The following is a 12,179-nucleotide window of genomic DNA, read 5'->3' as shown; positions in this document are numbered from 1 at the left end:
ATCATTTAAATATGAGCCAGCAGTGTGCTGCAGCTGCCAAAAAAGCCAACACAGTGCTAGGCTGCATTAACAGAGGGATAGAATCAAGATCACACGAAGTATTAATACCACTTTACAATGCCTGGGTAAGGCCACACTTGGAATACTGCATCCAGTTTCGGTCACCACGATGTAAAAAGGATGTTGAGACTCTAGAAAGAGTACAGAGAAGAGCAACAAAGATGATTAGGGGACTGGAGGCTAAAACATATAAGGAATGGTTGCTGGAATTGGGTATGTCTAGTTTAATGAAGAGAAGGACGAGGGGGGACATGATAGCAATGTTCCAATATATCAGGGACTGCCACAGAGAAGAGGGAGTCAAGCTATTTTCCAAAGCACCTGAGGGCAAGACAAGAAGCAATGGATGGAAACTAACCAAAGAGAGAAGCAACCTAGAACTAAGGAGAAACTTCCTGACAGTTAGAACAATTAACCAGTGGAACAACCTGCCTCCAGAAGTGGTGAATGCTCCAACACTGGAAGTTTTTAAGAAGAAACTGGACAGCCATTTTCCAAAATGGTATAGGGCAGTGGTGGCGAACCTATGGCACGGGTGCCAGAGGCGGCATTCGGAACCCTCTCTGTGGGCACGCGCCCCATCGCCCCAGTCCTAGGCCTTCATTGGGTTTTATAAAACCTTTTTACTTTAGGCCTCCACTGCCGTGTACAAAAAAAAAAGGTTCAATCAATCAGTCAATTTCAACTTCTTGTGGGAAAAAAAAAGATCTTGCAAAGTTGGAATTGATTGATTGAACTTTTTAGTCCCACCTAGTCTGCTGTTACCACCACAGCCACGCCCACCCAATGGCCCATGCCCACCCAATGGGCCACACCCACCTAATGGACCACACCCACCTGGCATCCGATGATGCATAAGTGGGTTTGGGGTTGCAGTTTGGGCACTCAGTCTCTAAAAGGTTCGCCATCACTGGTATAGGGTTGCCAGCCTGAGCAGGGGGTTGGACTTGATGACTTCCAAGGTCCCTTCCAACTTTATTATTATTATTATTATTATTATTATTATTATTATTATTAACTATAACAATATAATGTTATACTTAAAAATAACAAAAGAAATATATGTTAGTTTCAAATGTCATTTATGTTATTTGAGTCATGTGATTAATTTACAGACAAATGAAAAGATTAGTAGCAGAACCATGCCACCAGTTCTTTTGCCTACATCATAAGATAATGGTTACTGGGGGAGTTTCCTATATTCAACAAATTGTTGGAGAATTTCTTTTCTCCTGGAGAAATTTGAAAAAATCTGTCCACTAATTGGGCAGAGAATTCTGAAACAATTTATATCAATTTATTACAAACATAGATGCTTTCCCAGAGATTCCTATTTCTATACAGTAATCAAGCAAAATCTGTTTAAATGCATTAGCCCAGTGGTGGCGAATCTATGGCACGCATGCCAGAGGGGGCACTCTGTGGGCATGCATGGTGTTGCCCCAGCTCTGCATCCCCCCGCAACCGCCTCCTTACCAGCAGCCCCTCCAGAGGAGAATCACCCCCGGGCATGGCCCACATGGAGCAGTGCAGCCAAAGATAGGGCAGCCAGACAGCAGGGACAAGACTCCTTCCTCACATCCCACCATGTGCAGATGATGCTGCGAGGTGTGGGTAGAGGCATGGCCATTATGGCGCTGCAGGGCCACCTGGGTGATCTATGATGGGCTATGGAGGTGGTGGGTGGCCCTGCAGGGGGTGGGAGCGGGAGCGGGGGCAGAGCGGGCAGGCTGAGGGTGGGCTGGGAGGGTGGGGCAATTTTGGAGCACTCCATCTCTAAAAGGTTCGGCATCACTGCATTAGCCTATAGCTTTCCTTTTCTACCTTTTTTTTTAAAAAAAACTTTATCCTGTATATGAAGAACTATCCACATTTTTATCTTTTCTAATTTAAAAAATGGGGCACAAATGCTTATCCATCTTTGTTCCACTCACAAAAATGAACATACTTTCAGCTGAGAATTCTTTTTTTTAAAAAAAGGATTTCTTTTCTGACTTGTGAATCTATGGCTGTATCAATCCAACTGTTATCTGACTGCTTCTTACCTCATTATATGTTTTAGTTCTGATGATAGCTTGTAAGTAAATAAAGAGTTCTCTTTGTAGAGCCATAAGTCTATAAACAGCATTCTTGATGGATCACGGAACAATTTACATGGAGATAGTCCCAATTATTCATAAAGGACTATTCTAATCTAATGACACGGAAAAACATTCGGCATATAATTTCTGCTATATTTTTTCCTTTCCTGATATTTAATCAATAAAACTATATATTTTAATGCTAACATGGTCATATATATATATATATATATATTAGCTTGCTAACAAAGAATAAAGAGAGAACTGGTATAGCTATTTCGAGTTCCATTAACTCTCTTCAGCCAGACTTACTCTTCTGAGATTCGAACCTGGGCTTATCTGCATGTTAGGCAGTTGTTATAACCTCTAAGCCACAGGCTCTCTCCCACTCTGTTAGCTATCAGGAGAGAGACAGGGGGAGGAGATTTTTACCTTGAATGTACACCCTGTCAGCCCAAATATGGGAGAAAGAAATCTTTCTTTTTGTTTTTCTTTTGCCTGTATCATATATATATCCATGTTATGAATGTGAGACTCAAGTATAACTGAACTTTAAATGCAATTAAAGGATTTCAATTAAAAGTTAGAGCACTCAACTTGAAGGTTCACAATGGATTTTTTTTTCATTACAAATGTGTAACACATTCCTGTACCTTTCAATACATAAGTTAGCATTCATGAGGTATTTTGTAACATTTAGAATTTTGAATCCTTTCTATCTTGAATGAAAATTTACATATTCAATTAGGTCAAGGGATGGGCCATATAAATCGGCAGACTGAATACTGATTAATTTGGTTCTAGGGATGAGCCAGGTCCAGCATACTTAATATGCAAGTCCCACTTGAAGCAGAGATTTAAGAGGCCATAGAATTTAAAAAAAAAAATCTTAATCCTTCAGTACTAAACAACATTAGGAGCACCATTGGAATCAGAGGGGCAGCACTTCAGTGCATGAAAGAGAAGCAAAGTTTCATGCTCTGAAATGCGCTACAGACAGAATATTTTTTTTCTGAAGAGGAAAACCTTGATAGAAAATGTCCATTCCTTTGCCGTCTCTTTCCACACAGAATGGGATTGCTTGAGATAATAGTTCTGCAAAAAAAACAGCTGCTTGCTTCTTTCCTTTTCCACAGTTTTCACATTCTAAAAGCTGAGGTTTATTTGCAGAGGCTATAGATTTTGAGCAAGCTGAAACTGATTGGATTTGCTGCATGATGTTATCTTTTAATTTCATGCTATTTTTGTTCTAATGCTTCTTCTATTCTAACCTAGTCTACTTTGCGTATACTAGAAGAGTCCAGCAAGAGCATTTAACAGTATTTTTTTTTATTGAAAATTTTTAGATATTTTTACAAAAAGCAAAAAAAACAAAAAAACAACCCTAACCCACCCACCCCAACCCTCCCTCTCCATCCCCCCCATCTTCCCAGAGCTGAATATAGGCTTAATTAAATAGAGCATTTAACAGTATTGATTTATGACAAGAAACTCTGTTTAAATACAAATGTCTTCTACAAGTTTCAAAATGAAGGAAATATAATCTTTTCCTTGCATTATTAATGTAATTTTCAGATAAATTGGTCAGTTATATCAATTGTGTTTAGAAGTTTATAAAAAGTTTAACTACTATTTATAGAAATAATAGAACACAGAACATAGAATAATAGGAATGGAAGGTACCTTAGAGGTCTTCTGGTCCGAGGCCTGCTCAAGCAGGAGACCCTATGCCATTTTGGACAAATGACTGTTTAGCCTCTTCTTGAATATCTCCAGTGATGGAACACACACAACTTGTGGAAATAAGCTATTCCACTGATTAATTGTTCTCACTGTCAGGATGTTTCTCCTTAGTACTAGGTCCAATCTCTCTTCAATGACCTTCTACCTGTTACTTCTTGTCATGCCCTCAGTTGCTTTGGAGAACAGCCCAAAGAATGTTTGTGAACCTTTATGTTTCAAAGAGATTAATAAATGAATTGGCTATTTGGATCTCCATGGTTCTTTAGCAGTGAGCATGAGGCTTTCTGGAAACAATCTGTGGTTAATAAGTCTTATTACACTGAGACAGCTATTATTACTATTTTAGCCTTAGCAATACTTAGGCTTTTTTCCTCAACACCACATTAACGAGCATTCCCTCTGCCCTTAAACTGGTATAAAATATGCTAGCATAATTTTGTGCTGTTTTAATAGTTGAATCTGATCTGCTTCAGTAACAGGTGGCGCAGCAGTTAGAGTGCAGTACTGCAGGCCACTTTAGCTGACTGTGTTCAGCAGGTCAGCGGTTCAAATCTCACCGGCTCAAGGTTGACTCAGCCTTCCATCCTTCCGAGGTAGGTAAAATGAGGACCCAGATTGTTGGGGGCAATGTAAATATATACATACATTGCTTACTGGTGTACACCGCTTAGAGAGTGCTTGCACTTAAAGCGGTATATAAGTCTCATAAATAAATAAACAGTGCTTGCAAGTGGTCCTGCTTTAAAGCTTTCCTGTGAAGTGATTTAAAGGTGCCAATGGATAGATTCATCTCATTTTGTTTCCACTTCCACTCAGTATTACTACTTAGGAAAATTGTTCTTCCTAAAACGTAGAAAGGTTTTGGGGAGCAAATACTGTAATTAAATATTAGGAATCAAGGTTTCAGCAACTTCAGCAACTCGCTGGAGTGACAGGTTACCTGCACATTAATAGTCTGCCACACAGGCTTTTTTCCAAACATGGGTTTACCTGTCTGCTAGCATAGCGCTAGGTCTGTGTGCAGAAAAACCCCAGTTGACTAACTCAGGGGTCTCCAACCTTGGCGACTTTACGACTTGTGGACAGCTGGCTGAGGAATTCTGGGAGTTGAAGTCCACAAGTCGTAAAGTCTCCAAGATTGGAGACCTCTGGACTAACTGATGGTACATTTTTTAAAAAGCCATTAACAAAGTGGGCAGAAGCTTTTAAATTAACTGTTGAATTTTGTTTCTTTTTTTACAAACTGTTTGACTTGCGTTCTGAAAGTCTAACGAGCCAGCTACGAAAATAGAAATAGTTGTCTTCAGAAGTCTAATATGCCTTGTACAGATAAAGAATTTACAAATTAAACTTTGAAAAGCACATGTGAGACATTATATAAACAAATCTTTATGGGGGAAAAAAATCAGGTGTTTGGTTTGTGTTACAGCCCAAGCCAAGATGGAGGCAGTGATCAGTGAAATGAAGAGAGGAATCCACACACTGCAGTTTCAACTGTTCAATAAGAGCCTAGCAAATGTCAGCAACAGGTTGTGTGATTGGACATTTGCCCTAGGTCCATCTGTTGCTAAATTAAATGATTTTTCTGTATTTGAAAGGGTGTAAGTCTATTTCCAAATACTACTTCATTTCCATAATTCTGTATTTCCACCTTAAATCCCCCCAAGGCAGCAGTAATATATATTACTTTAATGATCTGTGTTGGCTCTTTATGAATTTCTGAAAATAATTATTATATATTATCTACTATACATTCATCCACTAACCCAGTGGTTCTCAACCTGTGGGTTGGGACCCCATTTGGGGTCAAATGACCATTTCACGGGGGTCGCCAAACCACACTGTCCGCCATTTTTTTCCCTTTTCCCTAGCTGTCCTACTCCCTCTTATTGGTGGCCACACCCACTTGGGGGTCACCACAACATGGGGAACTGTATTATGGGGTCACGGCATTAGAAAGGCTGAGAACCACTGCACTAACCAGTTCTGTTAAATCCTCAACTATTTTCATGAAGTCTCAGTTTAGACAGGGTTAAACAGAAAGGATAATAATACTGGAATCTATAGTAGGAGTATAATTTGTAGTTCATAATATAATTGTATGGTTGTGGATGCAGTTGAACTGCATATTGCACAAGAACATAAAAAAATTCTGTATAGCCTTTGCATTTTAAAACTGAAAATAAACAAATGTATGGTGGTGCATTTGATGGGACAAAGATCTTTGTAATATGTAAGAAATGGTTTGAAAGAAAGTAAAGGCATATTGTGAGAAAAAAAGAAGAGAAAACAGGAACGGGATGTCACAGAGGACAAGAAGGAAAACAAGAAATAGAAGAAACAACAAATGAGGCTGTGTGTGTATAACAGAGACAGAGAGAAGACAGTAGTTTTTAAGATATGGTTGGGGGCATTTCTATAACATGCTATTTCTACTGTCTAATCCAGCATAAAGCAATTTGAAGGTGATCTGTGATGATCTCCATTTCTGCAGATTTTGCAACACTGAGAAGATGCAAGAAATGCCATGAATCTATCCATACTCCCTTCAGCTTACCAAAAAGAGGATTAAAAAAGAGCATCATTCAACACCACCATCAATACTGTCGGCACATATTGTATGCACTTATCTGGTGAGTTCAAAAGAAAAAATAAACATTCGAGTTATTACTATGAGAAGCCTCCTGGCCGCATATTAATGCCTTTGCAAAGTATGAAGTGATATAATAGCACGCTGACAAGTTTATAAGGACTTTTCCAAATTGCTGCAACCATGGCTATATATTGTTGCAGTATCCAAAGTGGAAAAGAGAAAATTCATTCTAAGCAATAACTACAAACAAGCAACAGAAATAGAATATTGAAGCTTGGTGGAAGAGAAAAGATTGTCTTAAGTCTAGAAAGCAAAATACTTGCTTGTGAACTCTTTCTCCAAGTTCTTTAAAACTGTAGCGTACCAAAGGAAAAACTCAGTTTTGCTCTAGTTTTCACGTGAATCTGTACAGAGGAAGGAATATGTGGGATTCATCTACCCAATCATCTTATCATAAGAACACAAACACAGCTCTGGCTGGACCAGGGCCCAGGTTCTACAAATAGTCATTATTTCATTATCCACAGAAACTAATTAGTTGCCTTGGTAGTTCTCAAAAGCAAGATGCGGAGACATATCTTTTTCCCAGGTTTCCCAGCAGAAAATTGCACAAAATTGATACAAAATTTGATAAAGTATATTCCTAAGAAGTTTACTCAGAAGCATGCTTCATTATAATCAGCAGCATGTACTTTGTAAAAATACTGTCTGAAAACTGACTTCCCAATTTTTTCCCTCTAAAAAAGACTTATTCTCTGTTTTATAAGTAAAAGCTTGATTTTTATTTTCCAAGTTCCCTTTCATAGTATTTTTGATTTAATGTTAAAAATGTGGAAATGCTGCTTTTGTCACTGTCACTTTATTCTGTTTTTCCTCTATCACTCTGTGCCCTTTTTGACTGGCCAAACTTCCCCGAAGAAATTAGCAATAACAAGAGCACTTAGATTTATTTATAGCTTCATAGTGCTTTAAAGCATTTTCTTAGCAGTTTACAGAGTCAGCATATTACTCCCCCTCAAAAAAAAAAGGGGGGGGGGTCCTTATTTTACTGACCTTGGGAGAATGGAAGCCTGAGTGAACCTTGAGCTGGTCAGGATCGAACTCCTGGCAGTGGGCAGAGTTAGCCTGCAATACTGCATTCTAACCCCTGCACCACCACGGCTCTTAGCACTTCATGTCTTGCTTTGGGTTTAATTGTACTAGGGCAGGGGTAGGCAACCCAAAACACTCAAAGAGCCACTTGGACTCATTTGCCACCGAAAACAAAACACTGGGAGCCGCAAAACCCTTTTGATATCTAAAATGAAGATAGCACTGCATATATCCTTTTTTACCTTTATGATATTGATACATACATACATACATACATACATACATACATACATACATATTCAATAATGATGGTGAAAATGCGACTCCCAGGCATAATTATAAATAGAATGAATAAAGCGCATTCACCAGGAGATTGGGCAGATTCCCCGCTCATGTTACTTTACCTTTTATCAAGCGCTTGATAAAAGGGAAAGTAACATGAGCGGGGAATCTGCCCAAATACCATCAGACTTTTGCTCACAGAAACGGGGGGGATTTAACTTAAATATTGACCTACGAGGGAAGATGAGCATGGAGGACACCATGACGGAGAAGGATGATTCAAACATTGAAAAATACCATATCCAGTTGATGCTTGTACATGCGAGCGAAGATAAATACGGGAGCACGCAGCAGAGTAAAGATGTTAAATTGCAGCCGATGAAGCCCCGCCTCCATGGTAGGATACACAATGACATCAAACTAAATCCCCCCGCTGCAACGAGAGCCAGTGCTGCCGGGAGAGGGCGGAACATAGTGTTAACAATACCCCCTGAGATCGACGGTGGAGATGTGAACAAAAGTGCTCGAGAGAACGACGGAAGAAATCTTTACTCCGATTCCCCCTCCCACCTATCAGCTGTTCAGCGGGGAATGCTGGCACGGTCTAGGAGCCACGCGCAGATGTCTATGGAACCCGTTTAAACCACCTTATTAGAAATGATCTCTCAGCCCTGAAGATGTTGGGGAGTTTTCCCAATGAAAGCTTGGCAACCTTTTAATATAGTAAAATACTTTAATTAAAGTATTTTATATATATTCTTAAGAATACTAAAAACAAAAAGGTGATTCCTGGGTAAACTCATGTTAACTAGCATAAAAATGCATGAACACCAGGAAATTTATAAAACAACAAGAACATGTACAATGTACGTTTGACCATATGAAACTAAGGGGTTCCCTTAGCTCACGGTCATATGAGGAGGGGAGAAAGGGTGGTGATGTGGATACAATCAAGGAAAGCAAGGAAACAATGGCTAACAATACGGAAATTACGACCAAAACACAGGTGAATTGGCTAGGACCTGTAAGTAGGTCTAGGAGCCGGGCACAAAGAGCGCCATATCCATAAATAGCTTCCCCCATCGACTGGAAGTTACCCTGACGATGCTGGCAGTCGCCGGTGAAAGCTTGGTATTTTATCTTATTAAAACTTTTATAGTTTTATCAATTTCCTGGTGTTCGTGCATTTTTATGCTAGTTAACACACACACACACACACACACACACACACACACACACATATATATATATATATATATATATATATTAAAGGTAAAAAAGAATATATGCAGTGTTATCTTCATTTTAGATGTCAAAAGGGTCTCTCTCTCTCTCTCTCTCTCTCTCTCTCTCTCCCTCTTTCTGCCCTTGGTCTGCCAGTCCTCTTCCCCCACTCTCTTTCTTTCTCTCTCTCTCTCTCTCTCCCTCTCCCTCTCTCTCCCCTCTCTCTTTCCCTCCCTCTCTCTCTCTTCCTCTCTCTCTCTCTTTCTCTCCCCCCTCCCTCTCTCTGATCTTCTGCTCATCTGGAAAGCTCACTTCAAGCTGTTCTCCAACAAGCTCAGGGGGAGGCAACCTCGGCTCTTTTATGGCTCATGGACTTCAACTCCCAGAATTCCTGAGCCAGCATAGCTGGGCTAGCTAGCTTTCTCCTGCCCTTCCTGCTTCCTGTTTCCTGCTTCCTGCAGAGATACAGCCAAGGCAGGAGCCCTGCCCAGTAAGCTTGTCAGCTCGTCGAACAGGGTGTGTGTGTGTGTGTGTGTGTGTGTGTGTGTGTGAGAGAGAGAGAGAGAGAGAGAGAGAGAGAGAGAGAGAAGGGAAGGCAAATACCTCTCTCTGTCTCTGTCTCTCTCTGCAAATGGCAGAGGAGGCTGGGAGCCGCAGGGGAAGATTCAAAGAGCCGCATGTGGCTCCAGAGCCACAGGTTGCCAACCTATGTACTAGGGAGACTTGGAAAGGATTGCATAATTCAGGGGTCCCCAAACCCTGGTCCATGGACTGGTACTGGGCCACAGCATCCCAGCAACTGGTCTGCGCAAACAAGCAAAACCCCATCCAAGGGATGCAGGCAGTACACAAAACCACGCCCTCTCTGGTCCGCAGAAAAACCTCTCTCCACGTAACCGGTCCCTGGTGCCCAAAAGTTTGGGGTCCTCTGGCATAATGAAAGACAATACATTCACACATTCACCAGTCTCATAAAGCTACTATTAAGTAAAAAATAGTAGCTCTTGAGAATTCCATTAAAATGTCTTTTCCTTAAGAAAATAGCAACAGTTTCTTTGCCATTAGATTAAAGGTGAAGTGATCAGAAAAAAATGCAGAGTAAATGTTCAGTGTAATGCTACTTATTTAAGTCAAAACTGCAAGTATATATATTGATTTTCCTCCTCCCCCGATATATTTTGTGCATATGTACAGCAAACAAGACTTAGTGGTTGAATTAATTGTGGGGTCCCAATAATATTATGGGATCCAGTTCCTTATTCCTTGTTATTTGAATCCTTACATTATAATTCATTATTTTATTGTTTTTGCTAAAAGTGTAGGGTTGTGTCACTATAAAAGTAATTCAGAAGTAACATGCAATGGATAAGTTAGAAACCTAATAATCTTTTCTCTGTCCTTTTTTCTCCTTATTTTCCAGTATTTTAATTTTTGTCAGATTTGCTTTTTTTTACGTTCTCTTCTTTTTCAACATGCACAGACAACATTAAATAACAATATAGTGATTACCATAACACTAATAAATAAGACCAAAGCCTTTATTGCACAACAAATATTTTGACACAATGTGTAGCAGTTTTGTAATGTTATGTTCAATTCTGAATGGGAAAGCCAAAAATTTTTACACTCAGAATATAACAGAATAACAGAGCTGAAAGGGATCTTGGAGGTCTTCTATCCAACCCCCTGCTTAACAGGAAACCCTATACCATTTCAGACAAATGGTTGTCCAATCTCTTCTCAAAAACCTTTAGTGTTGGAGCACCCACAAGTTCTGGAACCAAGTCGTTCCACTGGTTAATTGTTTTAACTATCAGGAAGTTTCTCCTTAGTTCTACCCCCTCTTGTTTGTGGCAACCTCTTAGACATTGGATCCTCATTAACACTGACATTTTAAATCATAATCAGTATTGCTATATTTCTTTTTTGGTATTCTCGGTGTCTAATGTGATATAAACATTAGTTTGTTAATTTTAATCAACACTGTATAAATCCCACTTTGTTACAACAATATAATGCATTATATAAGTTTTATAACAATGTAATAGAAAAGATTAGTCTTTTATTAAAAAAGAAAAAAGTACTCCAGATATTTTGCAAGCATGGCACCTTTCTGCTATTTATAAAAAAGGCAACTATTTCAGAATTATGCAGAAGCCTGCAGAATAGAAGCTGCCTGTTATTAAGCCTTAAATGTGAACTCCTTAAAACAGCAGTATCCTTTGTTTTCGGTCTCAGGCAGAAGCCTAAATCATGACAGGCAAGGCTACTTTACGAACAATTTTGCTTGTGCTTGTGTTTTTACACACACAAATACATAGATATACACCCAGAGTACAAGGTTCTACTTTGCTGCTTACCTATATCATTTCAATCTCTCTGTATTTCTCTCCCTTCCTCCCTTTCTCTCTCTCTGTCTAAAACATTGTCCCTCAATATGCTACCTGCAGAGAGAAATATTCCGACCTCAACTGCCACAGGGGGTGGTCCCATTCGGCTCCTTGACCTACAAGAATTTATTTTTTTTAAGAATGTATTTTTAAAGTAGAAAGAAAATAAAATGAAAGTGGCTTTTTGTAAGTATCAGTCCATTTACACAATGTACAAATATATTTGCTTCGATTCACTAGTAAGTCTGGGATCTCAGAGCATCCAAGAATAAAGCAAACTTCAGAAACAAACTACAGATTACAGCTGCTAGTCAAATGTTATTCCTAAAACCCAGTGAATATTCTTTTAAAAGTTGAAAGTCTTAACTGGTGCGGAAATTCCTTACTACCCACACTTGAACCATTGTTAGAGCTCATGCATAGATTTGTACTATTAGGTTATCAACTAAACATGGCCATTAGCTCATCTACTGCTCTATAATCACCTTAATGTTTGCTTGCCTTGTAATAAAGATGAAGCAACAGCAAAATTAATGCTGAGTTGCAAAGTCAGCAGAGTTGCATTTTAGAAGGAGATAAAAATTATTTGTCTAATGCAACTGTCTAGGATTACACTAGGTAGGTCTTGTTCTGATAAGAAAATAGGAACTTACTGTGTTTAATTTAGAAAGGGCAATAAGTCTGTTTTGTTCATTATGAGTGATATAGCACTTA

The sequence above is a fragment of the Crotalus tigris genome, unplaced genomic scaffold, assembly GCF_016545835.1.
Source record: "Crotalus tigris isolate CLP2741 ecotype Arizona unplaced genomic scaffold, ASM1654583v1 scf7180000018043.2394770, whole genome shotgun sequence".
NCBI classification, from domain to species: domain Eukaryota; kingdom Metazoa; phylum Chordata; class Lepidosauria; order Squamata; family Viperidae; genus Crotalus; species Crotalus tigris.
This window is presented reverse-complemented; position numbering follows the sequence as displayed.